Source organism: Corvus hawaiiensis, chromosome 3, assembly GCF_020740725.1.
Source record: "Corvus hawaiiensis isolate bCorHaw1 chromosome 3, bCorHaw1.pri.cur, whole genome shotgun sequence".
Classification (NCBI taxonomy): Eukaryota; Metazoa; Chordata; class Aves; order Passeriformes; family Corvidae; genus Corvus; species Corvus hawaiiensis.
The window spans coordinates 81705981-81732192 of record NC_063215.1 but is presented as its reverse complement, the minus strand read 5'-3'; the positions used below and the strand labels follow the sequence as shown (position 1 = coordinate 81732192).

Below are 26212 nucleotides of genomic sequence, written 5' to 3'. Positions count from 1 at the left end.
TGATCTAGAAAATGAGAGAAAAAGAGACTTTTCAGGTGGAAAAAGACTGTTAGAAGTTAAGGATTAACAGTGGAAATAATGTGGTGAATGTAAAGATACATGTCTTCTGACTGTCTTTTCTCCCACACTGAAAGTATACTCACACCTTCCTCCCCTCACCTTGAAAATTGGGATCAGTCAGCCACAATTTTTTTTCCTTTATTTTTCCTTTTGAAAAACAAGGTTCTGTTCATAACTTGAGAATTTAGTACTGTAGATATTTTCCCTTTAAGAGGGAAACACTGGCACCACTGAAGAAGGGAGGCAGCAAGAATGCCCATTCTGTTGACAGAAGATGAGATATGGTGCCTGTGTTTGGCAAGGACTTGGCGAACAGTAAACCAGTGATCCTACACTCAATATCAGCAAGAATTCTCGAACAAGCAACTATAAAATCAGTTTGTAATTACTTAGAAGACTTCAGCAAGACTGAAAATAATCAGCATGGTGATCTGAAGAGCAGTCTCTGACTTGGTGGATAAGTCAGAAGCATTAGATCCAGATATTTCTTGACTTCAGTAAGGTTTTTAGTAGCACCACATGATACTCACAAAAGCAAGTTAATGGACATTGGTATAAACATAATGCACCCATCTGGTTGGAAATACAGTTTGAAGGATCACACCTCAGGAATTTGGTGTCTATTTTTATATGTGCTCCTGCAAGGGCCTTTCCTGAACAAAGTTGTAATCAACATTTTAGTGAACAGCTGAGAGGGCAGAGAAGAGTGGGCTGAAATGTGAGACACCATGCTGGAAGGTTTGTGAACCATCAAGGACTAGAATTCATACTAACTGTGAGGAATCAAAAAGATCAAAAACCAAACAAGAATGACATTCAGAAATGACAGTGCATGTGCAATACTTGAGAAAGAAAAATCAAGCATGCAAATAAGTGCTTAGTTAAAAAGGGAGGCTGATTCTAAGCAGAATATGAAGTAATAATTTAATGCTGTTAACTCATCTCAGCTGTACTAATGGCAGCATCATACATATCTCACAGGAGATAATGACAGCTTTCTTCTCTTTCCCAGAAACTACCTCAAATGCCACATTGTGTTTGGTTACAAAAGACGTGGAGAAACTGAAGAGAGAGTGTCTGGATTACGAGATGTTGAAGCATTGACTATGAGAGAAGATTGTCCTCGCTTACCCCAGGCACAGGCAGGTTTGGGGAGGGTGATTAGATAGCAATCTTCTGATGGATTGCTCTAAAGGTTATTTGAGAGAGGACTGTGATAAACTTGTCTTCACAGTTACTCAGAGAAAATAAAAGGAAATTATATCAATTTGCAGCAAAGAAGATTTAATTTATACATTTGGAAAAACCCAACCTTTTTGACCGGAGCCCTGAAATAGCAGAATAGACTCATTAGGCATGTTGAAAGTTTGCAGAAACCCACTGGACAAACCGTTTTAGGCAATGCCTAAATGCAGTTCCTCCTTTCTCGATGAAAGGACTTTACATAGATCTTCTCTGAGGGCTCTTCCAAACACCATCTTCTTAGTCTACAGTTTCATTTTTAGGTAGTGAATCGTTGAAGTTACATATATATAAATTCACCAGGTTTTATTCACACTGAGAATTAGTCAACTTTATATCCAGTACTAGCTGGCCTACATGTTGCATGCTTCACTGATTTGTGTATGACTGTTATGATATCTGCTGTTCTCAGCTCAGCCAAAGAACGTGCTGACCTTATAGGCTTCACCAATAATTTTTCTACCATCCAGCAGTAAATGAGGAAACAAGTATGAAAGGTGATGATTCCACAGTACCTGCTGTCCATGCTGTAATACTGCCTACAGGCTATAACTGAAAATCCACCGAATGAGTACAGCCCGTGTGAATCACGGTTACGAGGCGTTCAGTACATTTACAGCTCCGTGCACCCCTATAAAATCCCATCTTGGTTGCCAAGAACATATCTCTAAGATTTAAAGGTTTTGTTTTTTTTTTAACTACTGAGGGGAAGCAATAGTCTGACAAAAATTAATTCATAGGTGTGAAGTTTTGCTCGATATTTTGTAAAAACTTGTAAGAAACCTGTTGATACACTGTGTGGCATCTTTATAGATGCTGAATATGCTGAATACAAGTAGGAAACAGATGTCTTCTAAGTGAAAAGATAAATTCTAATCTCAGTCATTACATGCTAACTTTTTCTCTTTCCTCATGTTAATCTGTTCTTCAATTTTTAATTTTCTGTTTTAAGCAATACTGCTTTTGTTACTGATTGGATTGCCACAGTATATTTTGTCAAAGTCAGGTCAGTTTTTTTCCCCAGAAGTAAATGTGAAGTTCTCATTTAGTGAAAATATAACCTTACAGTATAAAAGAAAGCTTCTTAGGTTTTTAGACCATTTACCTTTCCTAATGACCATCTGTACACAGGCTGTGTGTCAACTACCACCATCAGTATTTATTCACTCAACACAGACTTTCTGGTTTTCTTCACAGGCCAGGCTTTGTAGAACAGGCACAGATGTATTACCTGTAGTATCTCTGCTTGTCCTGTGTCAGATCTCATAAAAAATGGAACATCACCTCATTCACAGACCCTAAGCACTGGCCACAGTTAGGAGGTGGCATCCAGAGAATGAAGTGCTGCTCTCACATGAGCTTACAGTAATAGAAGGAAGAAAAAAACCTAAGATTGAAGGAAAACTATTTAAAGTATCTTTCAGATAAAAACTGACATGCATTCTAGAATTAGAGGATGCAAAAACACAAGAAGGGCACAAAACTAGAGTGATAATAATGCGTAAACAATCAGTAATGTATGGTAAATTCATTTCTTTCATTGCTTGCCTGATTGTCCTAGAGCAGAAATCTTCCACCAAAGTGTAGTGTTGATCATGTCAGTCAGGCCTGGCCTAACACCTGTTTGATTTAATGTGCTATAGGAGACAGCAACAGCAATTTTCAGCTGACTGCTGTGGAAACATAGCTATTTTTCATGCAGATGTGTTCAGAGGTGAAATTTATGAGTTTAAGTGGAACAGATCTGAAACTCAACGGTTTTTTGTGGTATAAAATCTTCTGCCTCATTTTGGCTACACTTGCCATTTGGAGATTTTGTATTTATCTCAGCCTGTAAACTAGAGCAACATTAGCGAGTGTGAACCTGAGAGAACCGTCCAAGCAGCAAGGGTTGTCATGAAAACCCAGACAATCACATTTTGAGCAGTCCTGCTTTATTTTGTCAATTTTTGGCTAAAGAGATCAGGCGGGAAGCTAAAAACCTGATGGTCTCATGCCCTCTTGTCTGCAGCCACTTTCCAGAGGAGAGGAACTGTGTTTGAATTTCAGTTTCATCGTGCAGCCTCCAACACACAAGCTATCAGCCAGTTCAGCAGTTGTGCAAATACATTCTTGTCCATTAAACATCTACAGAGCTGTGTGTTATGAACGAGTAACACTATTTTATTGCTGGGTTCATTCAGGACTTGGCATGAGTGTCTTTGTGAGTTATTTTTGTGCCATTTTTTTCTCTTGAAAATGTCTGAAATAGTTTTAATGTTTTAGGATGTTCTGCCTTTGAATGGAACATATTTTAAGATACTCATACTGTGGAAATCTGCTATATGTCCTACAGCCCCAAATAAGGTACTCAAAAAGAGGAAAAGATGAGCAGAGATGGCTTTGACCTGTCCTTATACCTTTTGGATGCAGTGTTGCTCCAGCAGTCCAAGTCAATCCTCACAGGCACTGCAAGTTGCCCTAGGTCTTGCAAAGAGCAGCATTTCTGGACTGAAGTGCCTCTACATGATTTTACCACCTCCTGGTGACCAGTAAAGCCAGTCCTGTTTCTGGCATGTTGCTCATGGCCGTGTTTGGGAGAGTTTATTAGACAACTCTTCCTTGCCATCTTAATTCCTGACCTGAAGCATCACCCCTCTTCATTTTCAAACCCATAAAACCCCTTTCATAAATCTCTGCCCCTCTCACCCAGAGCACACATTCTTCAGCTTCTGGGTAATACAACTGTGAAGGTGAGTATTTTGGTCCAGTATACATAACTGTATGGCAAAATTATATTCATATCCTGACAGATGATTGGAGTAAAAAAAGGTGTTGTCTTTTGAACAGCCTGCAATGTCAGAGATGTATCCACAAGATCATCTGATTGTGTTTCTCATAGTGGATCAAGTTTTTGATCACGTGCTTTCTTCTTTTTAAACTTACAGTCTTCATGAAAGATACTGGAAAGCAATTTTAACGCCTGTACTAATCATCTGTGAGAACTGAGGAACAGTACAATGGCAGCAGAGATAAGCAATGGGAAGAAAGTAAATCAATAGGCTGACTCTGCTATGCGAATTTAAATATTTACATTTGTGGGATTAATGCCTAATTGACACGACTAAGAAAAATATTGGCTTTCTTTTGGGAAAATTCCATTCATATACATGGTTCATGAAAGGAAGAAATCTGGGAATATGTGATGCTGGAAGAGATGTGAAAAATGAGGACTGGTGTAGAGGTGCAAGCTGAATATGAAATTGCAAATCAAGCTGCCACAGTGGGGGGAACCTCATAATGGAGCAGAAGATGGATATTCCTGTGCTTTGCTGAGCTAACAGCATGGGCTGTAGCCTGGGCAGAAAGGCAGCAACAGTTAAATTCTGCAGTGATTACAAGTTTATAGTTCTACTTAGTCTGTTTAAACGTGGTAGGTTCCTGGATATACACCTTATTATGCCTCAACCAGGTGATTGTCAACCCTGTTCCTGTAATGGCAACTTTTTTTAACCTGTAACACCTTACACAAGATGAGTAGTCTCAGCTGGTCCCTCTTAACTAGAAAAGCCTCACTGATGCCTGATGCTGCAGCTATGGACTTAGTCTGGCAATTTGTCATACAAGTACAGTTTTGCAAACAAATTCATTCAAATACACTAATTATGATGATATTTGTCCTCTTAACAATTTCCAGGGGTAATACTTAAAGTCATTGATTGTGGCTGGATGGGTAAGAGAGGATCACTTCATGGTCTCCTGCCGACAGTGCAGATGAGAGCTGAGGAGCAAAGACACTGCTTTCCTCATCCACCCCCTGTGTCTGCACTTGTTCTTTGTAAGGTTGAAAAGCTTTTTACAATGAATGATTCCAGTGACATGACTAGTAAGAAATCTGGGCCTTGGATGCAGAATTGAAGCAGAGAAATGAGAAGGAGTTAAAGAAACAGCAAGAGGGACTTCCGTGGCTGTACTTGTTTTTCTTGGATAAACTTTGGACTGTTCACCTTGTCTCTCAGAAATTATTCAGTGAACTGGTGACTCCATGGCGTTTATTATTTTAATTACCATCAAACCATGCAGATGAAATTTACTGGATAATAAATCTGTAGACAGATGTACTCTGAATATTGTCATGTGCAATTGTAAATTTGGGAAAAGAACAAGATTTTACTTACCACATTTAATTGGGCACAGAACAGAAAGGCTCAGGAATTTATAGCCAATACTTTCATCCACTAAAAACATGAGATTTTTCCAATTTGTAAATTATTGGCTTAATTTAATTCAAATTGTGTCAGCAGGAGCACCTTGGAGTCATTATTGTTTGTAGAGCTTGACCCTTTTGAGGGATGTCCAGAGGAGGGAAGAGCAGAAGTTGGGAGGAGCACAGAATTATTTGTACGCCACAAATAATTAAAAGATATAGGGAACTGAGTGTGTTGGATAAAACCTATTGAGTCCTGTTTTCTTCCAGCTGGTGGCCAGTGTAGGAAGCATATTAGAAGCACAGAAAGTAAGGATTCCACATCAGCATGGGTCGTAAAATACAAGTGAAACTGCCAAAGGCCTGAGAGACTGTTTTCCTGCCAAAGGCCCTTAGGGACTGACCTTAGGCAGCTGTTTTCCTGCTCCCAGTTACAGGGAGAGGTTGCTCTATGTGGCCATCTCTTTGCTGTACCCTGATTTTACAAAATACAAAGGCTCTTGAGAGGAATGAACTTTGAACTAGTCATTTGCAGAATTAATTTGTTTTCTCCCCTTCAACAAATGGCATCAGCCCTGCTTGTGTGAGAGGAAAAGCCAGCAGTAACAATGCACAGCCATGAGTGGCAATCCCAGCCTCCAAACAAGTGTGGATCTGCAAAGCCTTCTTCAGGGGGCTGGCAGAGAGAGAAACGGAGAGTGCAGATGTTGCATGGGAAGGGTCTGTGACAGGTGGCCCCACACTCCAAATTTCTTTAACTTTTTAAAATTTTCAATAAAAATCCCTTTGACCCTGGCATTTTCTATACAGACAGAAATTATTCTCAATGTGCAGTGTTTAGAGTATAATACCAATTACAGGCCCATTTGAATGCTCACAGGAAGTAGCTTCATTATTCATCCTGTTGTCAGCTTCTTTCTGATAATATGTGATAGAAGTAACTATTAATACTTGCAGTGTGGCAAAATGGGAAAGTAAATACCTAAGAAAGCAGTGGTTCTGACAGCAGGCAGCCTCCTCAGAAATGACATATTCTATGATTTTGATGCAACATGTCCTGGCGATCAAGACTGCCTTCAACAGCTGAAAGCATTGTGTCATTAACTGAGCTACATAATGTCAATAACCTTAAATATAAAGACCTAAATCCCTTGCTTTATCCAATGCCCTGCAAGACACCAAACAGAGCTGGACTCTACCCTTGGCAAAGGACTGGCAAAAGCACTGTGTTTTTCACAGGCACCTTTAATCCCAGCAGGCAGAGCTCAAGAAATACTGCAGGGGATTGCTTCCCAGCTTACTTTGGTATTGCCTTCCCACCAGTCACGCTTCGCTGGGTCTTGCCGCGCGTTCTCAGCAGCAGAGATGCATCATTATGCACCCAAAAAAACAAAGAGAGCTCAGATTGCTTCAAAGGACGTGGGATCTGCAGCCCAGGCTGAGGGGGGCTGACAAAGAGTGAGGAAAAGTCAGGCTTCAGTAACTTTTAATGACAGCTCTCGTTAAGATTAAAAAACAGCTCAGCCATTGTCCTGTGATTCAGTCTGAAGGGGTGCCCATCACCCTTGTGCTGCAGGTTGCAGCACCACGAAGGAGGTTATTATCCTCAAAATTAATCATTTGGAGCCACAGCAACAGGAGTGCAATGCTGAGATACAAAAGTCACTGCTGTCCGCCAGACTGGAGACTGACTGCTGCCAATGCAGCCATCCCACCTTTTTGCAGGATCCTGTCTCACCCATCAAACTGCATTTTTGTTCCAAGTGGGAAGAAGCAGGTTGTTTCAGCAAAGTCTGTCTTTGTCTCCTTTCCCAGGCCCCCTGATCAGCCCCTGGAGTGACTGGTGCAGATGGACACTTACAAATAGCACTGGTTGGAAAAATAGCAAATAAATTACCATCCTTCATTTGTCCCATTTCTTAGTATTTATTTGGCTAACAGAAAGGAAAGTGTAACATTTTAGAAAGCTCTTATCATCCTTTCCTGCTTTTACTGGAAATAAAGACTATGGAAGCAAAAATCTGTGGTCAGGATTTGTAGGAGTCAATGCATTCCCAAGCTTTTGAAACTCTCCAGAAATGCCATATACTTAACCTATTTCCTCATCAGTCCCACATGAGCCCTTGGATATCTTTTTGGCTTTAAGAGCATTGTGTCTTCCAACATCACAGACAAAATCTATCCAAGTCTTAGTACACTGGCCACATCTTCTGTGATCCTCTACTGAGGATAAACTCTTTTCATCACTCACCTCTCAGTAACTTTCCTGTGTCAAGAATGGACTACGTTCTCATTAGATGAGTGAGACAAAGTGAAAATCCAGCTGTTGATGTTTCTTTTCTTCTGAGAAAGAAATAATATTTATTTACTATGATTTGTGCTACACTAGGTCCTGAAAGCCCCAGAGGAGACACAAGCCCTGGAATGATATGGGCTACACATGAGATATGGCTACACATCCTGAAAGTTTACAGTCTAAAATAAGAAGACAAACAACTCTGATGTTATTGCAGACAAAGAATATCGCATATCATGAAATTAAACAGTCCCAGTGGGAGAGAGATTTGCTTGGATCTGTGGGTAAGATTGACAGAAATTCATCCCCTGAGTGTAACAGAATAAAATATGAGCTTAGAACAACATCTATTACCATACATTTAATAATTTAAATGATGTATACTTCGTCTGTGCCTCAATTAACATCAGGCTAGCCCATCTATTTCAGTGCTTGGATATCTTCTCTACTGTCTGGCTTTCTGCTGTACTACTGATAGAGTAATGTTTCATTATTAATTCCTGTTTCTCAGGAATTTTTTATTCTGTAAAATAGCTCTTTGTAGCAGTTATCTTGAACTCACAATAGCTTCACATTAAGAATTCAGAGGTATCATATGACTGTTATTTTAACATCATCTGGGTATTCAGTTCCACAGAATTATGAAATGAAATTATGAGAAGGGGTTTAGAGAATTTACATGTAAGACATTTCACAGTCATTAGCAACATCAGCAAAGCCCTGTTGGACCAACACAGGAAGGCAGAAAGAAATGCTCCTATTTTTCTAGTGTTCTGGAGTGGTTTTCCCATTTGTTGACTCTAGACATTTTTTCAAGTGAAACCTAGTTCCAGGAGCATGGGAAATCGCCCTAGATGTACATTAATACACTGTGGAGGACAAAAACCTGATCCTACACAATAAATCATTTTCCATTTCATTTCAATATGCAACCACATGATAGCACACTGGGGAAAATGGAAATGTAATGGTATCGCAGCTGCTCATGGGCACAACAGCAGGAGGACAAACCCAAGATAATACTGAGTTCAGAAGTTCAGATCCAGCACAGGGTTACAAAAACTGAATTACAACCATTGCTGGACTCGAATCCTTGGAGCAACTACTCCCCCGACACACACACACAGTGTCTTGTGTCTTACAGCAGAATTACTGGGGTGCTTAAAATGACAACCTTCAAGTGTGAGTATTTCTGCGCTTCCCTTGCTATCTTCAGTAATTTCTCAGAAGACCCATGACCTTGTTCTTTCTCTGATAATTATGGGAGTTGCAAACCACACAGAACACCATTTTTTAAATGCTTTTAAATCCTATTTTTTAGCACAATGGAAATGTCATGGCAATAGCATGATGCATGCACACATATTAAAAGCTTTTTTGCAGGAATAAAAAGGTCTACAAAGTGAACATACTTCTCAGTGTATGTAAAAACCTATTGGATTTTAATGCCTCAGGGCATGAAAAATCATCATTTAACCCAAAGTTCTCACCATGTTTGGATGGAAGCATCACTCCTAAACCAAAATCGCTACCAGGTACGCTGGAAGAGTGGGAAGGAGAGAAATGCTGTGGAGAATGCACAGGGTCCAGCTCCCCCATAAACTCATGTACCGTCACTGGCTGACAAACAGACTGTCCCAAAAGCACCACCTCAGACAGGGTAAGGCTTTGTAATGGTTTTCACACTGCTAAAGATATTTGTAGGAAATGGTGCTCCCTCGGCCTGATGCTCACCAGCTCCTTCACCCACCCTCCACAGTTCAGAGCAAGCAGAGCCATAACAAGAATATTCCCTGATTTTTGCTTTAATCACTGATCCCAAGTTTCTTTGATGTTTTAATTCAGAACAGAGCCTGCAGCAGGAAGAAGGTGTGGGGAGAGGACTAGGGTCACTCGTATCTCCCACTGCAGCTGAAACCATGGAGATTTCCGTGGGACTTCAGCAAAAGAACAGACCAGTAGAGAAAGGCCAAGGGAGGCACTGAAGCAACTTAGCAAAACGGTGGGTTTGTTGCTGCGACTTGCTGCTGCACTCCTTTCTGACAGTGATCCAAGGAAACTGACAGCTGGTCAGAGGATGTGTACTGAAGAGATTTATTGACTTGTGTGGCCTCAAAAAGACCTTGTTGGTGCTGTGTTCAGTGGGTCTCTAATTTGTTTTCACTTGCTATTTTCCTAACAAGATTTTCCATTTCTCTCTCTCTCTGTCTTTTCCATCTGAGAACAACAAATTAGGCTTTTAAGTCTGAATGTAAGGTTATCAAACATTGCAGTAGGATTTGCAACACTTGTGCTATCATGGAATTCCTTGTTGTAGCGAGCATCTCACTGCAACATGACAATATATTCTTAACACAATGGATTTCATAGAAACAGTGAACTCCATCCCAATTCAGGGAAAGGAGCTGAATGGAATATCCACCACGCCTCTGCCTCACTGGAGATATCCATCACAATTTGGCCAAAAGCACTGCAACAGTTACATGTCACCGTGATTTAGCAAAAACAATCAAACAAAAGAGCTGCTGAAATAAAGTCACTGAAATATGCTTCTTTCAACACACCTTGCATAATATTTCTCCTCCCAAATTTATGTTTCTCTTCTCATCTTTAGGAATCACTAGAACTACAGCTCCCCTCTTTTAACCTAGGGTCATTTCTCACTCTTTCGGTTGGCCCACCATAGTCTCATGCCGTTCCAGCACCATTTCACTACAAGCAAAATCTATGTACCAATTTGTACTCTGTATTTCCTTTTCCTTCATGCCTAGATTTTTCTAAAACACTTCTATACCTACACACTCATCTACAACAAACTAAAAAAAAAGCACTTTGAAAACTTATTTCTTTTCAGAAGAGAAGGAAATAGGTTTTGCTACTGTTTCATTTATAGGATCCCCTTAGGGGCTCGCATAGATATGTTTTGCTGCAGGTTTACTGCATTGCCTGTGATTTCCACTTAAAGGACCCTGGAAAAAACAAAAATCATGATATTTTCCCCCCATCTATCTCAAACAATATCAGAGAGTAGAAAAGAACAGTCATTTGTCTTTTTTAAAATGATATTTTAATTACTCATGTCATGCCTCAGCAAAATGGCAAGCCTTTTGTTAAAATGGGGCTTAATTGCATTATGAAGCCTTCATGGGACCCTCGCACATAAAGCGCTTTTCTTCAGACTTTCAAGACCTAAATTTGCAGTTGGCTCCTGACCAGCGCACTCGAGCAGATAGGCACGTAGGTAGGGGGCAGACCCCGTGTTGATGAAGTAATCACAACTGACTGCCTCGCATGTGCTATTCCACAAATATGCCCGCAAACAAAAATTGCATCTGCATGTTGGTTTTCATTTTAAGTTCATTCAGGAAAAAAAAAAAACTTAACCAAAAAAAATCCCCAGCCCTTAGTATGTCAGAAAGCATGGAGACACCTTCACGGACTGTTGGCTACGCCTCACCAAAGCTTTACAACAATCTGTTAGACAAAAAAGAGACTGATGCAGATACCTTAACAAGCATCCCATCTGTGAGGTCATTGGGATATTTCAAACAACTTTCAGCTCTCATTAGTTTAGCGGATTCCACAAGCATGTCCTTATCTTTTGTAACTTTTGCAGCCAAACTTCCTGGGAAAGCCTCTGAGCTGGGTGACATTCTTACCCATGGGTCATTCTGCAGTAATGAGCCACCAATTTATGTGTCGTTTGCACTCGCAGGCAGTATATGTTTATATTAACCTTTATGTTGTGAATTTTTTCCTTTATCCATGTAATTCTCTGGGTTCTACCATGCAAATCTCATTATTTCTAATAGGCTGCAATTAGGATATCCACGCTGTTGATCACAGTCATTTGCAACACTGACGGGCATTTTCCAAGAATAAATGCTTTATTTTTTACTATATGAGTGATGGAATGTGTAACAGAAACTATGCCTGAAAAATAATAGTGACTAGTGGAGCTGCAGGATCATAGGAATCCTTATCAGCTCTCTGGTTTTGTACCTTCAATTAACACAGGAGGTATAGCATAGTCTATTGCTTCACATAAAACACGCCATGCATGGCATTGCACGGAAATGAGATTTACAATTTTTCAAGTCTGCTAGGCCTGAATGAGTAAATGGGTATTTATTACAATTTCTTACAGTTTTATGCACTTGAAAGGGATAAAGCAGGTTCATCAGCACTTGCCCACATGTTAGGTCTTTATTGCACTAATGAGTACCCCTTTAAAGGGGATGTTGTAATGCTGTTTTCTTTTCTAAGAACTCCCATGTCTGTATTCAGAATTTGTTGGACTGAACCATTCTGCTATTTAAGGTACAAGAGGGTAATATCCACAGCCCTTATTCAGATCTTTCTTTGGCTGCTGTTGTGTTCTGAGTTTTGCATGAAGGACATGGGTGGAAAAGGAGAACTGGTGAAACACTGATAGCAGATGGATGCAGTATGAAGAAGTAAGAAGAGATGCCACAGAATGTTTGCAGGACCATAAAAGGTAAAACCAAAACTTTTGACTAGGATGGAAAAAGCAAGGGAGGCCCAAGGAGTGAGCCAAAAGGTGTGTTCATGTGCATGGTTGGAGGGGTGTCTGCCCAAGGCAGGACAAATGGACAAATATGATTTGGGGAAGAAAGTGGAAAATGGAGGCTAAGCAGAAGATATTGCAGTATTTCAGGAGTGGTGTAGTCAACATCCAGACTAAAGTTTTGGTGGGAACGCCAAAGCAGCAAAAAAATAGGGACGAGATTACAGAAAAATGCCTGAATGGGAGCAGTGCAAATGGGGAGTAAATCCTCAAAGATTACCATCATCTGAACATCCCAAGGGTGAGCAGGACAATGGTGAAGGTTAGGAAGGACAGAGTAGGATGAGAGAGACTGATTTCACTCTTGGAGGTACAAAGCTGTATTCTAATCACATTTTGTATTCCAGCTGTCTTCATTTTCATCTGCTGTATAGAGAACGTAAGGGTTATTCACCCCTCTATTAACCTTCCTTCTCCAGCACTCTGTGTTGGCTCGCTTTATGTGCACAACTTCCTTTTCAAAGGAAATAGAAAACATTTATAAGGCATCAAATGACTTGAGTAAGGAGAGGAAAAGTCTCCATCCCAGACTTTCACAGCTACCTACTGCCTAAACAGGTTCCCCTGCCTTCTCATAGATCCCAACCAAAATTAACAAAACCTGGGAAAAGTCTGTTAGGAAGCATCACTCAGATCATATTCCATAACCAGGAAGAGCCTTGAGTTTGGATGTAATGGGATCTGTGGGTTTGATAACAATTCCTCTCATTTCCTTCTTTACATCTATCTAACATGCTATTTTTATTCTGCCTTGGCTATTTACAGTTTGCAGTAAACACAGTAAACAGTAAAAAAGCAGTATCTTTTCTGCTGGTACTTCTCATAACCACCCTTTCACATAGAGGTTTGTCTGGAACAGCATTAATGATCTGCTCTCCCAGGCAGGCTGACTTCTAGGTTTCTCCCTTTACTCTTCTTGTACTCCCTAACAAATCTTATAAAAGATTACCTTTAAACTCAACAATCATCACGTGCTTAGTGATACTTATTTGTGTTTTCCTGTCAGTTTTCATTTTTACTACTTGTATGCTTGTATGGAGTCAGTGGTTTTCCTTTCATTGTTCCATAAAAGAGAATAGCTCACATTTAAAAAGGAAATTTCAACCACAGTAAAATCCTTTTCCTGTCTCAGAGAAGAGTGTTTCTGTGGGTTAAACACAATGTTTTTCCTGATGCAAACCTGATATAATTCAGAACAGTCAAGTAAAATGCATTGTTGGACCACAGAAAAAGTGAGGTGAGGAACAGAGGTTAAATAGCCAGTCCTGGGCAATGAGAAACAAATGCAAATAGTAGCCAATGCTTTTCAAAAGACTTCTGCAAAGATATAGATATATATATATATAAATATATATATATATATATATATATATAAACACGGTATTTGCATAGGAGATTGAAGATTTGTGTGTGTTTTATGATCCTGAAGTAGCACACAAAAACCACTCATGAAACACAAAGCTTTTACTGTGGATGTCCTCGGAAGATGTCACCTTTCCTATAATTTGTGGTACAGGATATTTTCAAACTGACATCAGTGCAGATATCTAGAAGGAGAGAAAATTTAACCTAAATGTTCTAATCAGGTCTTGGTCTCCTCTCTTAAAAAGTCTTCACAGGTAGCCCCTTCATAAGACTTGCAATAAAAGCAGACGGTAATGCTTTAGGCAACTAAGATACCAATATTTCTTTTGGTTATTTAAACTGATACATCTCAGACTGATGATTCACAGCATCATGGTAAGTGTCCTGCAGCACAAGCTTAAACATAAAATTTAGTGCTTTCAGCAACAGTTTAATGACAGGTCGTCAATAACCTGTTCACTCATCCTGATTATTTGGGAAGAAACTAATCTGTAAGATGCCCTTTCTCTGTGTTTCCTGGAAGGTCCCAGATGGAGATGCAATAAAGGCAGCTTTGCTTCAAGGAGCCTGGCATAGCCTCGCACGCTGCCATCTCCATCTGCAAGGGCACACAAACACTGCCTGGTTCTAGCCCTACAAAGCACTGACCTCAAGCTGCAGATATGTGCTTAGTGATACAAAGACTTACACAAATGTAAAAAAAATGTAAAGCAAGTAAGATTATCAGGAAGAACAACAACTGCTGTCAGAAACCTGATTTATTCTCTGTAAGATAAACAAAAGCAGCATTTATGGGTAATTATTAGCCCTCCTGTGCCCTTCATAGATTAATTACTCTATTATAGGGTGTTTTTGGGGGGCAGACAGCCTAGATCTCAATGCAGTGGCTTAAACATGGATGTTTGGAGGCATCTAAACCATGTTCTGGATCTCTTTTCTCCCAGGTGCCACCCAGAAGTTTACATGTTTCGTGTAGATTCTATGTAATTTTGTGTGTCTTGCACAGCTTTCTCAAACCAACATGTACGAGAAATTAATGATTCAAGAATGGATTAGCAAATTCCTAGAGCACCTAACAGGCAGAGATTCTGCAGAACAATACCCCCCTGGCCCAGAGGCCAGATCATAATCAGGCAATGAAAGTCATCACAATATGAAGAGACAATTCCTTCAGCAGGTGGTAGTCTAGATTTTTCAGTAAGCAACAGGAGAGAGGAGAGGATGCCTGAAACAATTTGGTCACTGTAAACTCTGCCCCAAGGGTGAGAAGGGACCCTGCTCACATCCCAACCCCTCTGCCCTGGGAATGTCCCAATTTGCAAACATGGAGCTGCACACAGTGCATGAAGTGATGGAGAACCTGTCTCGCTCCTGGACACACCTCTTCAGTTTCTTTACTCCAGAAGCTTCTTTCCTCCCTTACGAGGTCATCAAAGGAAGGAGATACCAGAGCCAGGCCTGAAGTAGAACTACTCAGTGGTCAGATGGTCTTACCCTGTAGTACCATAGGAAATGCAAAGGACTTAACCCTCCCAGCAAGCCTGCGCAATTCAGCAGCGGATCAGAGATTGGCCATGACCCATCCTTTCCGGCTAGCTGAACTACCCCAGTGATGTGGGTGCCCACACAGCCCTAATGGAAACCTAGTGCATTCTAAAATGCCAGCATGAAAACAAGATCAATTTCCCTTGGATTGTCATCAGACCAATTTTAATCTTCCAGAGTTAAACAGTCCCTTCTGCTGAAGGCTCCAGATGGGATAAAAATAATGCAAATAGCAGTCTAATCAGCATGACAGAAAGGGGAGATGTGGGAGCAGAGCCTTGTTTTCTACTATTTGAAACCCGGCCAATGAGTCATTTAATCTGCAGCAACATGTATAGCACCAGTAGCTTGTAAATGAGATGATTAATATAAATTTTAAAACTTTTTTTTTAAGATGTGAAGTTGAAGATACTGTCCTGTGGGCAGGTGGAACACCACCTCTGGCAACATCCAAATAGCCTGAAAGAATCAAGCATCAAATTTCTTTCAGCAATCTGTGTAAGTACTCAGCCAATTTTAGCAGATACAATCTCATTAATAACATTTCTTGCACTTTCTTTCACGTTGTTTTCAATTGGATCTTTTTAAGGTTTTGTTTTGGAAATCAACTGATATAGAGAGAAGTTTTAAAATTAGATCCCCTCTTTTCCCAAGTATTTACTTTTTTCTCTGCATCTGACTAAGCTTGTACTGCAATAACTCTGTGCTTTCTAAGTGGGAAAGGTGCTTCATGCTTAGCCAGTAGATGCAGGTTTTTTCCTGCTCTGTATTTATAAAGGAATTAGCCGTAAAGAGAGATAGTAGGGCAAAAAAAACCCTGCAGAAAGGGAGCCATGTAAGATTCACTCTTCCAGCTGGTATCCTCCATTTACCTTTAGTTAACATCTACATTTAGTCCATATTTAAAATAAACCAAAATAAGAGACTCAAAAATTGCATGTGGGTGCTCACTCTACCCAGGCTGGAGCAGTCACTGCCACTCGCAAACAGGTTTGGCGCTGAGGTGAAAGAGGAATGGCAACATAAGGAATTTATGAGGGCTGTGCAAGATCCTCATTGTCTTGTGTGAATACTCTCTCTTTCCAGATTTAAGTTAAAGTCCTATTTGGAGAAACTTCAAGGGTTGCCAACTGCTTCTAGCATTAACCCACATTTCTACAGGTTCAAATGATAAATTGGTATCTCTCTGCTACATTAAATAAAATTGAATAAAGTTTTTTTCAAAAGATTAAAACATTTGTAAAATAAATTGAACTGTAGCTTTCATTATCTTTCTTAATTGTTCAAATCCCCCAGTCCTCTTCACTCCCATGCAGCAGATATCCCACTTTAAAACATTTGTTCCAGCATCTACTGCACTGATTTTATTAAGGTGATTCCATTTCTGCTGTGGTTGAAATTGTGGTGGTGATTTTGCTGTACAGTTTGCTGAAAATAACACAGGAAAAATAGCCAAAGGGGAAGCCACGTATGGATTAGACTTCTGCAAATATTTCTGTACAGATGGATGGACACACAGAAGTGATCTCACTGAAGTGAATAGGATGAAACCCCGCTCAAAGGATATAAGCAAGTGCTTACAGCAAGGTACATAACTAAGCTTCCACAGCCAGCAGACATAATACATTTGTCATAACTGGGGAGGTAAGAGCATGGACAAACCCTGGAGGCAACTAATGAAAGGACATGCTCTTCAGAGTTTCTTGCTGCGGGAACAGTTAAATGATTCTTATAAGAGCTCCAGCCAACTACCCTGTAGAGCAGAGAATACAGATTCAGTGTTGGCTGTGAACAGCTACCCTTACAGAGAGCATGAGAGGGGCTTGCCCTGAAGAAAGGCAGTGCCCTGATAGACCAGTTTTAAACTAATTCATGTGAAGTGGCACAAAATTGAAGTCCCCTTGCAGCAGTGAAACTGTTTCAGGACAGCCTCAAATTCACTACAGTAAGTTTTAATTTGTATGCGAAAGACCACATTCAGTGAGCTTGCTGCCAATTAAGATTATTTATAGAGAACATGATGTTTAATTTCAAACCTCACGGTTTCAAGGAAGAGAGGGTAGGCCCTGAATGAATGCAGATAAGAGACTCCCAACAGCGTTGGCATGCGGCAACATTCGCCTGCAGACAGACATGCCGGAGTGATGTAGCTGGTGGGAACAAGATGTCTCCTCCCTCCCTTGTCTGGGCTGCCACCTCTCGGCTTGTGAGCGCCTTCCTGTCCCTTTCAGTCCCAATGAGCTCAACTAGTGACAGCAAAACTAAGTAATTTTAACTGAGACAGTCCTCGAAGGAGGAAAGAGGGACATTTTGCAGGAGGTGGAAGCTGCAGCCAGCACTCCCTGGTGCAGATGGGCCACAAGCCACATCTGGGGATACTTCACAACAGTAAGTCTTGCTCCTGAAGACCATAAAACTTTGCTACCAGCAGGCTCTTTATACAAAACCTTGCTTTTCATGCAGGTATTTAGAATTCAAATTATATTTTAAAGTATTTTTGAAAGTGTCCATTTCCTGGCAGGTTTACAGCAAAGCCAGGAGAGGTTGCATACACTCTGAAGGTACAGAGGAGCCAGTCGAGAGCACCCCAGGCTCAGAAGCTGCCAAAGAGAAAGAGCTGCTGGCAGGCTTTAACAGGCTCCCTCCAATGGAGATTTTTAAAAAGCACAAAACACCACAGCAATAAAAATGTAATGGGCTAACCTGAGGTAAGCCTGAGAATGAGCTTCTGAGGAAAACCTGCTGTTGATTTTCAGAGAGGCACAGTCCATTCCTTATCCCAACCTATCTGGCCTGGCAGCTACCGAGCCTGTTGTCACAGTGCTTATCCAGTCCTTAATTACAAATCTTATCCATCAAATTAAAATTCCTTAAAAACACTAGGTGGGCTATTGCTAGTGATTCTCTGTGGCGATGACACTGTACCTGTAAAATAGGTACACATGATGCTGGATCCTGCCAGCTACACTGCATTATGCTGAATGGGATGTGAGGTACTGCTCAGTATTACCTGCAGGGAAAAAGTAAGGGAGTTTCCAACAACAATAGTTATTGCTAATGTCAGACAGGTAAAATCTCAGCTACAATGGCGTACGAAGCTCTTGTGTTCAGGAAAGATGAATTTCATCTGGGACAGGTAGGGAAGGACCACAAAGATGGTAAGAGAATGCGAACCCCTGATGCAAGAGAAAACTGAAGGAATCTATCCTGACAAAAGTAAAACTGAGCTATTATATTGATGCGATTTCATATCCGGGGCAAGTGCCATGGCAGGAGAAGATCCAGCCAAGCTGACTATCAGAAGGGGAATGCCCTGGTGCGGCCTTGCCTGTAGCAGCAGTGAAAGCAAACAACTTAATCTAAGCAGCGGGCAAGAGATGGCAACTTTCTCATGGTCAAGCTGCGTATTACTGATCTATAGTGTATTACACTGAAAGGAGAATGCTGTAGCATTCTGCATTAATGTTGCATCAATATAGCTCCATATGTCTTAATCAGGTAGGAAAGCACTGCTTTCTGCTGTACACATTTTGAAATTCTTGTTGATAAAATAATTTAAAACATTCATTAACCAATACCAGTAGATTTAGAGCAGGGTAAAACACAGTTATGTGTGAAGCCTGTACTCATAGTCCATCCATCAAAAAGAAAAAGATGCATTTTCTGGGAATAGCAAATAAACTGATATGAAAATTCCTGGTAGTGCTTTCTAAGTGTATATTCAAAACTGCTCATGTCCCGAAAGCCTTGCTAAGAAGAATGCAAAGGTGGTTAGCCCAGTAACAGTGACCAAAAGATGATAATTACTGTATGATTCCTATGATCAAGTTTCAAATTAGAGATCAAGACTGGGACATACGTAGAGAGGACAGCATGGATCCCATCCTGATGGGATTTATCTTGTCAGGACTGATAAACAATAACAAAACTGTCAACCCAAGAATGAAAAAACATGAGTCAGACCCGAGTCATAAAAATTATTTGAGTTTTCTGATATTTTTAAATACACAATAGAATTTAAAAAGTGTATTTGACTCCTGGTTTGATAGTCCGGGTATCAGGTATTTTCTGAAACCAGAAAAATACTGAAATTTGCTAAAAGCAAAAGGGAAGTGAAAAAACTGGCATTCACCTGTCATCAGGATGTAGAAAAAATATGGTCCTGTGGGACTGAATTAAAGACTGTCAATGCTGCATTGGCTCAAGTAAACAAAATGCCTATCTATCAGCTATTTAAAAAGAAATTAGATAAATGGCTTTCTCAGAACAATTCTGTTTTCTAGTTACTAGATGTTGCTTTACTCCTCAGTAAGGTAAATTTGGTGGGAGATCTCTTTGATTTATAAAACACTTTCTTTGTTGCAAAATCCCATCTACAAACAAACAAATTTATTGCAACTTAAGCTGCAGTTGCTCCTATTATACTGTCAGTTCCTATTAACTTCACCATAATGTGGTGCATCAGTTTATTGTAACAGGCAGACACGGGTTTCTTCTCATGAGAACAAAGTAATGGATATGGGGAATGAAGACCTTTGTTTTTAATGCTGCAGTCTGTTCTAATGCAGTGAAAACCAACAATAAGAACGAGAACAATGATGGATCCACAAACCTTGTGGATGCGTCATGGTTTAACCCCAGCTGGCAACTAAGTATCACACAGACACTGGCTCACTTTCCCCACCCCAGTGGGATGGGCAGCAGAATCAGGAAACAAAAGTAGAACTTCACGGGCTAAGAACAGTTTAATAATTGAAATAAAATAAAATACACTAATGCTAGTAATAACAGTAATGAAAAGGGAGATAACATACAGAGAGAAAGGAGTAAGAGTCAAAAGCCAAGCAATGCACAATACAATTACTCACCAGCTTCTGACTGATGCTCAGCCATTCCCCAAGCAGCCACCAACCCAATTCCAGGTAACACCCCCAGTTTATATATGGGGCATGGCATTCTCTGGCATGGAATATCCCTTTTGACAGGTCAGGTCAGCTGTCCTGGCCATGCTCCCTCCCAGCTTCCTGTGCACCTCCTCACTTGCAGAGCATGGGAAACTGAGAATTCCTTGAGTTAGAGTAAGCACTCCATAGTAACAACTAAACCGTCAGTGTGTTACCGAGATAATTCTCATCCCAAATCCAAACCACATCACTGTACCAGCTATCAGGAAGAAAATTAACTCTGTCTCAGCCAAGACCAGGACAGGATGTTGTCTACCTAGACTGTGGTAAAGAATTAGATACCATTTCCTGCAGCACTCTCCTGGAGAAAGCATCTGCTCTTGAATTGGACAAATACACTGTTTGCTGGGTAAGAAACTGGCTGAATGCCCTGGCCCAGAGAGTGGTGGGGAACGGAGTCACATCCAGCTGGAAGCTGGTCACAAGTGGTGCTCCCCAGGGCTCAGTGCTACAGCCAGTCCTGTTTAATATCCTTATCAACAACCTGGACGAGAGGATGGAGTGCACCCTCAGTTTGCAGTCAACACCAAGCTGGACAGGAGTGTTGATCTGCTGGATGTCAGGAAGGCTCTGCAGAGGGATTGGGACAGGCTGGATCTATTGGGTGACACCAATGGTAAGAGGTTCACTTAGGCCAAGTGCCGGGCTGCCTGGAGGAGAAGGACCTGGGGGTGCTGGTCAACAGCCACTGACCATAACCCAGCGTGTGCTCAGGTGGCCAAGAATGCCAGTGGCATCCTGGCCGGTATCAGCAATAGTGTGGGCAGCAGGACCACAGCAGGGATTGTCCCCCTGTACATGGCACTGGTGAGGCCACACGCTGAGTGCTGCGTCCAGCTCTGGACCCCTCACTACAAGAAGGACATTGAGGTGCTGGAGTGTGTCCAGAGAAGGGCAATGGAGCTGGGGAAGGGTCTGGAGCACAAGTCCTATGAGGAGTGGCTGAGGGAGCTGGGGGTGCTTAGCCTGAAGAAAAGGAGGCTCATGGGAGACCCTATCACTCTCCAGAACTGCCTGAAAGGAGGCAGTAGTGAGATGGGGCTTCATCTCTTCTCCCAAGTAACAAGAGATAGGACAAGAGGAAATGGCCTCAAGTTGCTCCAGGGGAGATTTAGATTGGATGTGAGAAGAATTTATTCTCAGAAAGGGCTGTCAATCACTGGAATGAGCTGTCCAGGGAAGTGGTTGAGTCACCATCCCTGGAGGTATTTAAAAGATGTGTAGGCGTGGCACTTAGGGACATGGTTTAGTGGTGAACTTGGCAATGCTGGGTTAAAGGTTGAACTTGAAAATTTTAGAGATCTTTTCCAACCTAAACTATTCTATAATTCTATGATTCTATGGTTTTGGTGCGGACCTAAAAGAAGGGCTGTCATTCTTCTCACTGAGAAAATTGCTCATTATGAGACCTTTTCCAGGATCAGTTTAATTGGTTCTGCACCTCTCACTGTAGTGGTGAGGTGCTGCCTTCCAACCCACAGTATCCAGGCAGGCAGCCTGGAAGGTTTAGTTTAATAATTTTCTCTTGTTGTTTAAACAGATTAAGTTGATTCCATTTTTGCCAAATACTTTACACGAAATAAATCATTCAAGAGCCTGGATAGTTATACTGAAAGAATTAATTACTGCATGACAACACCTGTCATCACTTTTCCATTGAATCAAAAAACAGATCACAAAGACAGCTACAGTTGAATAAGTTAGCCTCTTATTTACAAAGCAAAAAGTAACTGTGCTCCTTAAAAACTTCAAACATTTTGTTTGATGGCTAATGTTAAAAAGAAATAAAACTGTTTTAAGAATAAATAAGAAGATAGTCTGAAATGCCTCACTGTGATTTGCTAAGCATTTTTTCCCACATGACAAAGCAAGGTTTCCTCTTCTTTCCTTGCTCGTGGATCTGGTTTTCACAATGTGGGTGACACAGATGATAAAACTGTGGGTCTACATCGCTCGACTCTTCCCTCTTGTCTTACCAGAAGGACATGGAGACAACAGCCAGGTCCTTTGTCTCCTACAAGAACTTTACCTTACCTGTAGATTCCTTCTTAACCTCCTGACACCACCCTGCCTTCAAAAGAGACATGCCCTGAGGAGATAAAAATTGCTGGAAATGTGCAAACAGTGACCATACGATCACCCAGAGGGAGAGGAAACTTGCAGGCTGACATCTTTATGGGAACAAAATAACATATCGATAAATCTCCTCTTCTGCAATTATCAGAGGCGATACAGTGTGATTCTTAGGGTTGTCCTGTGCAGGGCCAGGGGTTGGACTAATGATCCTAATGGGTCCCATCCAATTCAGAATACTCTGTGATCCTCTGATCCAGCAAGTAAAAGAATCCTCCTTTTTGAAGAAGGAACACTTAGATCTGGAGGGGAACAACTAGTGTACCAATCATGACCAGCCACAAGAATCCTGTTCTGTTCAAAACTTACTTGATGTTATGAGCATTCAGGGCTTGCTCAAATAAATCCCCCAGGCAAACATTTCCTACAGGGAAACAGGCTCTCTCACTTGTCTAAAATCTTGAAGAGAAAGGAGAGGCTGAATTATCCCTTGGAGATCACAGTGAAAACCCAAAGACTGGAAAAACCCAGACTAGACATTGACAAGTGTTGTCTGTGTAACTGCAGCACCCGATAGCAGCTATGCACACTCTCGATACATGGGAAAATTAACACCAATGAGGTTTGACAGGGATGTTTACCTACAGGCTCAAAAGATCAAACTATGAAGAACATTGACTTTGTATGTTTAAAGCTGAGGGGGTTGACTCGTGCAAATTTCACAAGTATCTTGGGTTTTACATTCCTTCTAAACCTGTTTTTGAGCCCTTTCAAAGTACTTCTGAAATTCCCGCTACTCACAGAAGTACCCAGTTCTCTTCCCAGTCTTGCTCATTCCTGAGTCTAGCTGTTATTTCTTGGCAATGAGTCTCAAGCTCCAGCTGTATGTTACATAAAATGCATTTCCTTTAATCCGTTTGGAATTTGCTCATATTTCATCTCCCTTGCTCATGTGTTGTGAGAAAGGTAATAAAAGCAACACATCTAACTGCTCTAAGTACTTTACCCTGTTGTCCAATTTTACACTTTCCCTTTTGCCTATGCCATCCCAAATGAAAAAGCGTCAATCTTTTCATTCTCTATGGAAGCTTGGATTCATTGAAGAAGGCAAGAGCAGCCTCTTCCTACTCTTCATGTGCTAGAAGGGGAAACTAGGGAAGCTTTCCTACCTCTGCAGTCAGAACAGGACTGACACATCATACCTGGTGAGGAATATCTGAAGACATGGAGATCAAATGGCTGGACCAAGCATGTTCCAGACAAAGCCAGCTTTTTTTATGCATCAGCCTGAGGCATCCTTAGAAAATTGTTTGCTTATAGACTTCTCGGTTGTCAGGTTGAGGAAGGCAATAAGTAAATTAGACTATCAGGTGCTTTCCTGGGTGACTCTGTCTCTGTGCTGTCAGTCACTAACAAAAGCAGCTCCCACCTCACATGTCAATAGATGAAACAGGAGTAATTCATTTAGTCACCTTAAAATGCTTCTAAATCCAGTGCTGCCTCCTTTCCTTTCAAGTTAGAAATTTTACTCCTCTTCTAAAGCATTGCTGACGGCGAATGTTGCAGAGTTGTGCAAATCATTATCTTTCAAACACATTTCTTTAGTTATTGTTAGGTTTCAACATTACCATTTCAAATACATCTAAGAAATGTATTTCCTAAAAGAAATAGTGATTACACTGGCCCAAGGAGAATACAAGCTTTGTTCTAGTGAAAGCAGAGACTCAGATTTCAAATGTCATTGTTTGTTTCATACTTTTCACTGCAAAATCTTATTTCCCATATTACAGATATGAAATGACTGAAGAACTGAAGACTGCTATGAATGGGTCATACTACATGGTATAAAACTTGCTGTAAGTGGGAATCCTCATCTCAAAAACTTTTGCAGGAAAGTGGACCCAAATGTCGCATTCAGGCAATGCACATAATTTTTGGAGAGGCACAAATTACAAAAACTGAAATACTTGGATTCTCCACAGCTCAGGGTACTTTATCTTTCCTCCAAGAGTCACTCCATCCCTTTGAGCAATGTCAGTGAGTTGGAGAGGTCTCTTATATTGTTTTATAATGCAAAAACCAAATGCTTCATCTGAAACTAGAAACAATTCACCTACTTCTGAAGGTGTAATAAGAAAGTAAGGGCAGAAAGAGATGGTTTTCTCATAAAGAAATGTAGATGAGCTGAATGGGTCTAGATCTGGATCCCTACTGACTTTGTCACATGTAGTGGTCAAAAAGACTGAGAGCAGGAGTTCTGGCAGCAAATCTCTCCCTAATAGCTGCTTACAAGTTTCTTGCTCCTCCAGCAAGAAGCAAGTTGTATCAACTGTACTAAACAGGAGCTGGGATTGACTAGTCTGAGGCCATGAGGAAAAAAGACTGGGCTGACTGTGACAGATTTCAGATAAACCACCTGCTTTGGAAACCCAAGCCAATGGCCAAGTCCTGAGTATGCATATTCATGGTACCCAAAATATGCAGACTAAATAGCTTAGAAAAGGCACAAATGATCCTAGGAAGCAGCCTGCCCCTGCATGGTTGCAAGGTCCTCTCTCTGCCCAAGGCCTTCTGCAACACCAGCTTGTACTGGCATGCCAAGGTGGGCATCCCCACCCTGTCTGTCCCCAGGCCAGCCCCTTCTGGCGCTGAGCTCTGGTGCAGCCCCCACCACACCACTGGGAGGGGATGAGGTTCAGACCTCTCTGGGGATCCAGCTAGGCCTGAGGCTTCCACTGGGAAGAGCCATGCCTAAAGACCTGGCTGACAGGTCTTCTCCTTGGAGAGAAGAAGGAAAAGGAAGACCAGCAATGTAACAGTGCTACAGATTAAAGAGTTTATAAATAGACACTATAAATAACACATAAACAACAAAACTGGCAAAATATCACTTTGGTTTTGTTCAGTACTTTTTTTGATCAAAAACTTGTGTGCTATCAATGTTCTCTCTTGAACACAGCATGAACAAGGAGAATGTGACACATCAGGAAAGGAGAAGTGCTGAAGAATGATGAATGTAGCAATGCCTTGTAGCCCTGTAGTGAAAAGCTGCACTGAGAAGCAATATATATATATGCATAAAAAGTAGGTGCAGTATCAAGCCCTGTGGGGCTCCATGATGCATAAAACGACCAGAAAACAAATTTATCAAGAGAGAGAGATGGAAGTGAAGAGAAATATGCTCTGAAAGGTATTTAATAAAATTCAAGACTTTTGCACCCACAAGAGCATCGCTTCACTTCTGGCCAAGGGATGTAAACTACTCAGCATGCTGTGATCAGTGAAACTACTGAACCTGCCCCTGTGGATTAGGGTCTTGTGGCTGAATTGTCTATTAAAGGATGAGCTTGTGATGAAGTACGCCCTTCAGCAAACCTCTGAGGATACATCACTCTTCTGTTCAGTTTGACTGAAGTTTATAGGAATTCCAGGACCCTGGGGATCTCAATTCCTCTAGTTTAGAGAGGCCAGTGGGTTCAAAAGCTGTTTGTGGGTCATTGAGGCACACACATATGTTCAGACAGCAAGTATTGCACTTGCTTTGCCTCCCCAGGAAACTGGATTAAACCAGACACTCTTCTCATCTGCTCACTAAAGGAAAGCATCCAAGAGAAATGTGGACAAATATTTTGCAGGACTGCTGCCTACTTCTTTGAAATAATTGCTGCATTAAGGGAAGTTGGAACAGCCTCAGAGATCAACACATAGTTCAGATTTCATGAACAGCTGAGCTTGAAAAGCCAGGAAGGAAAACAGTCCAAAAAGGCTGTAGGTGGTCAAGCACATCTGCTAAGCCACTTGAATGGGATCAGACTGTGAAAAAACAACAATGAAAAGTAAAGTGAGAGACCAGTACTGCAATGGCAATAGGACATAAAGTCTTACCCTTCTGT

General features: G+C 41.1%; 1 long non-coding RNA gene across 3 annotated transcripts in view; it reads left to right on the top strand.

Moving 5' to 3' along the window:
* Positions 1 to 26212, top strand: part of LOC125322950 — a 45043-nt gene that overhangs the window by 11225 nt on the left and 7606 nt on the right. Inside the window, exons 2-5 of one of the 3 annotated variants that reach the window (XR_007202302.1) lie at positions 1073 to 8068; positions 9630 to 12282; positions 15677 to 15780; positions 24110 to 24175. This is a non-coding gene — a long non-coding RNA (uncharacterized LOC125322950). Of the gene's footprint in view, positions 1 to 1072; positions 12283 to 15676; positions 15781 to 24109; positions 24176 to 26212 lie in introns of all 3 variants that reach the window. The other 2 variants (XR_007202303.1, XR_007202301.1) reach the window with 2 other exon arrangements.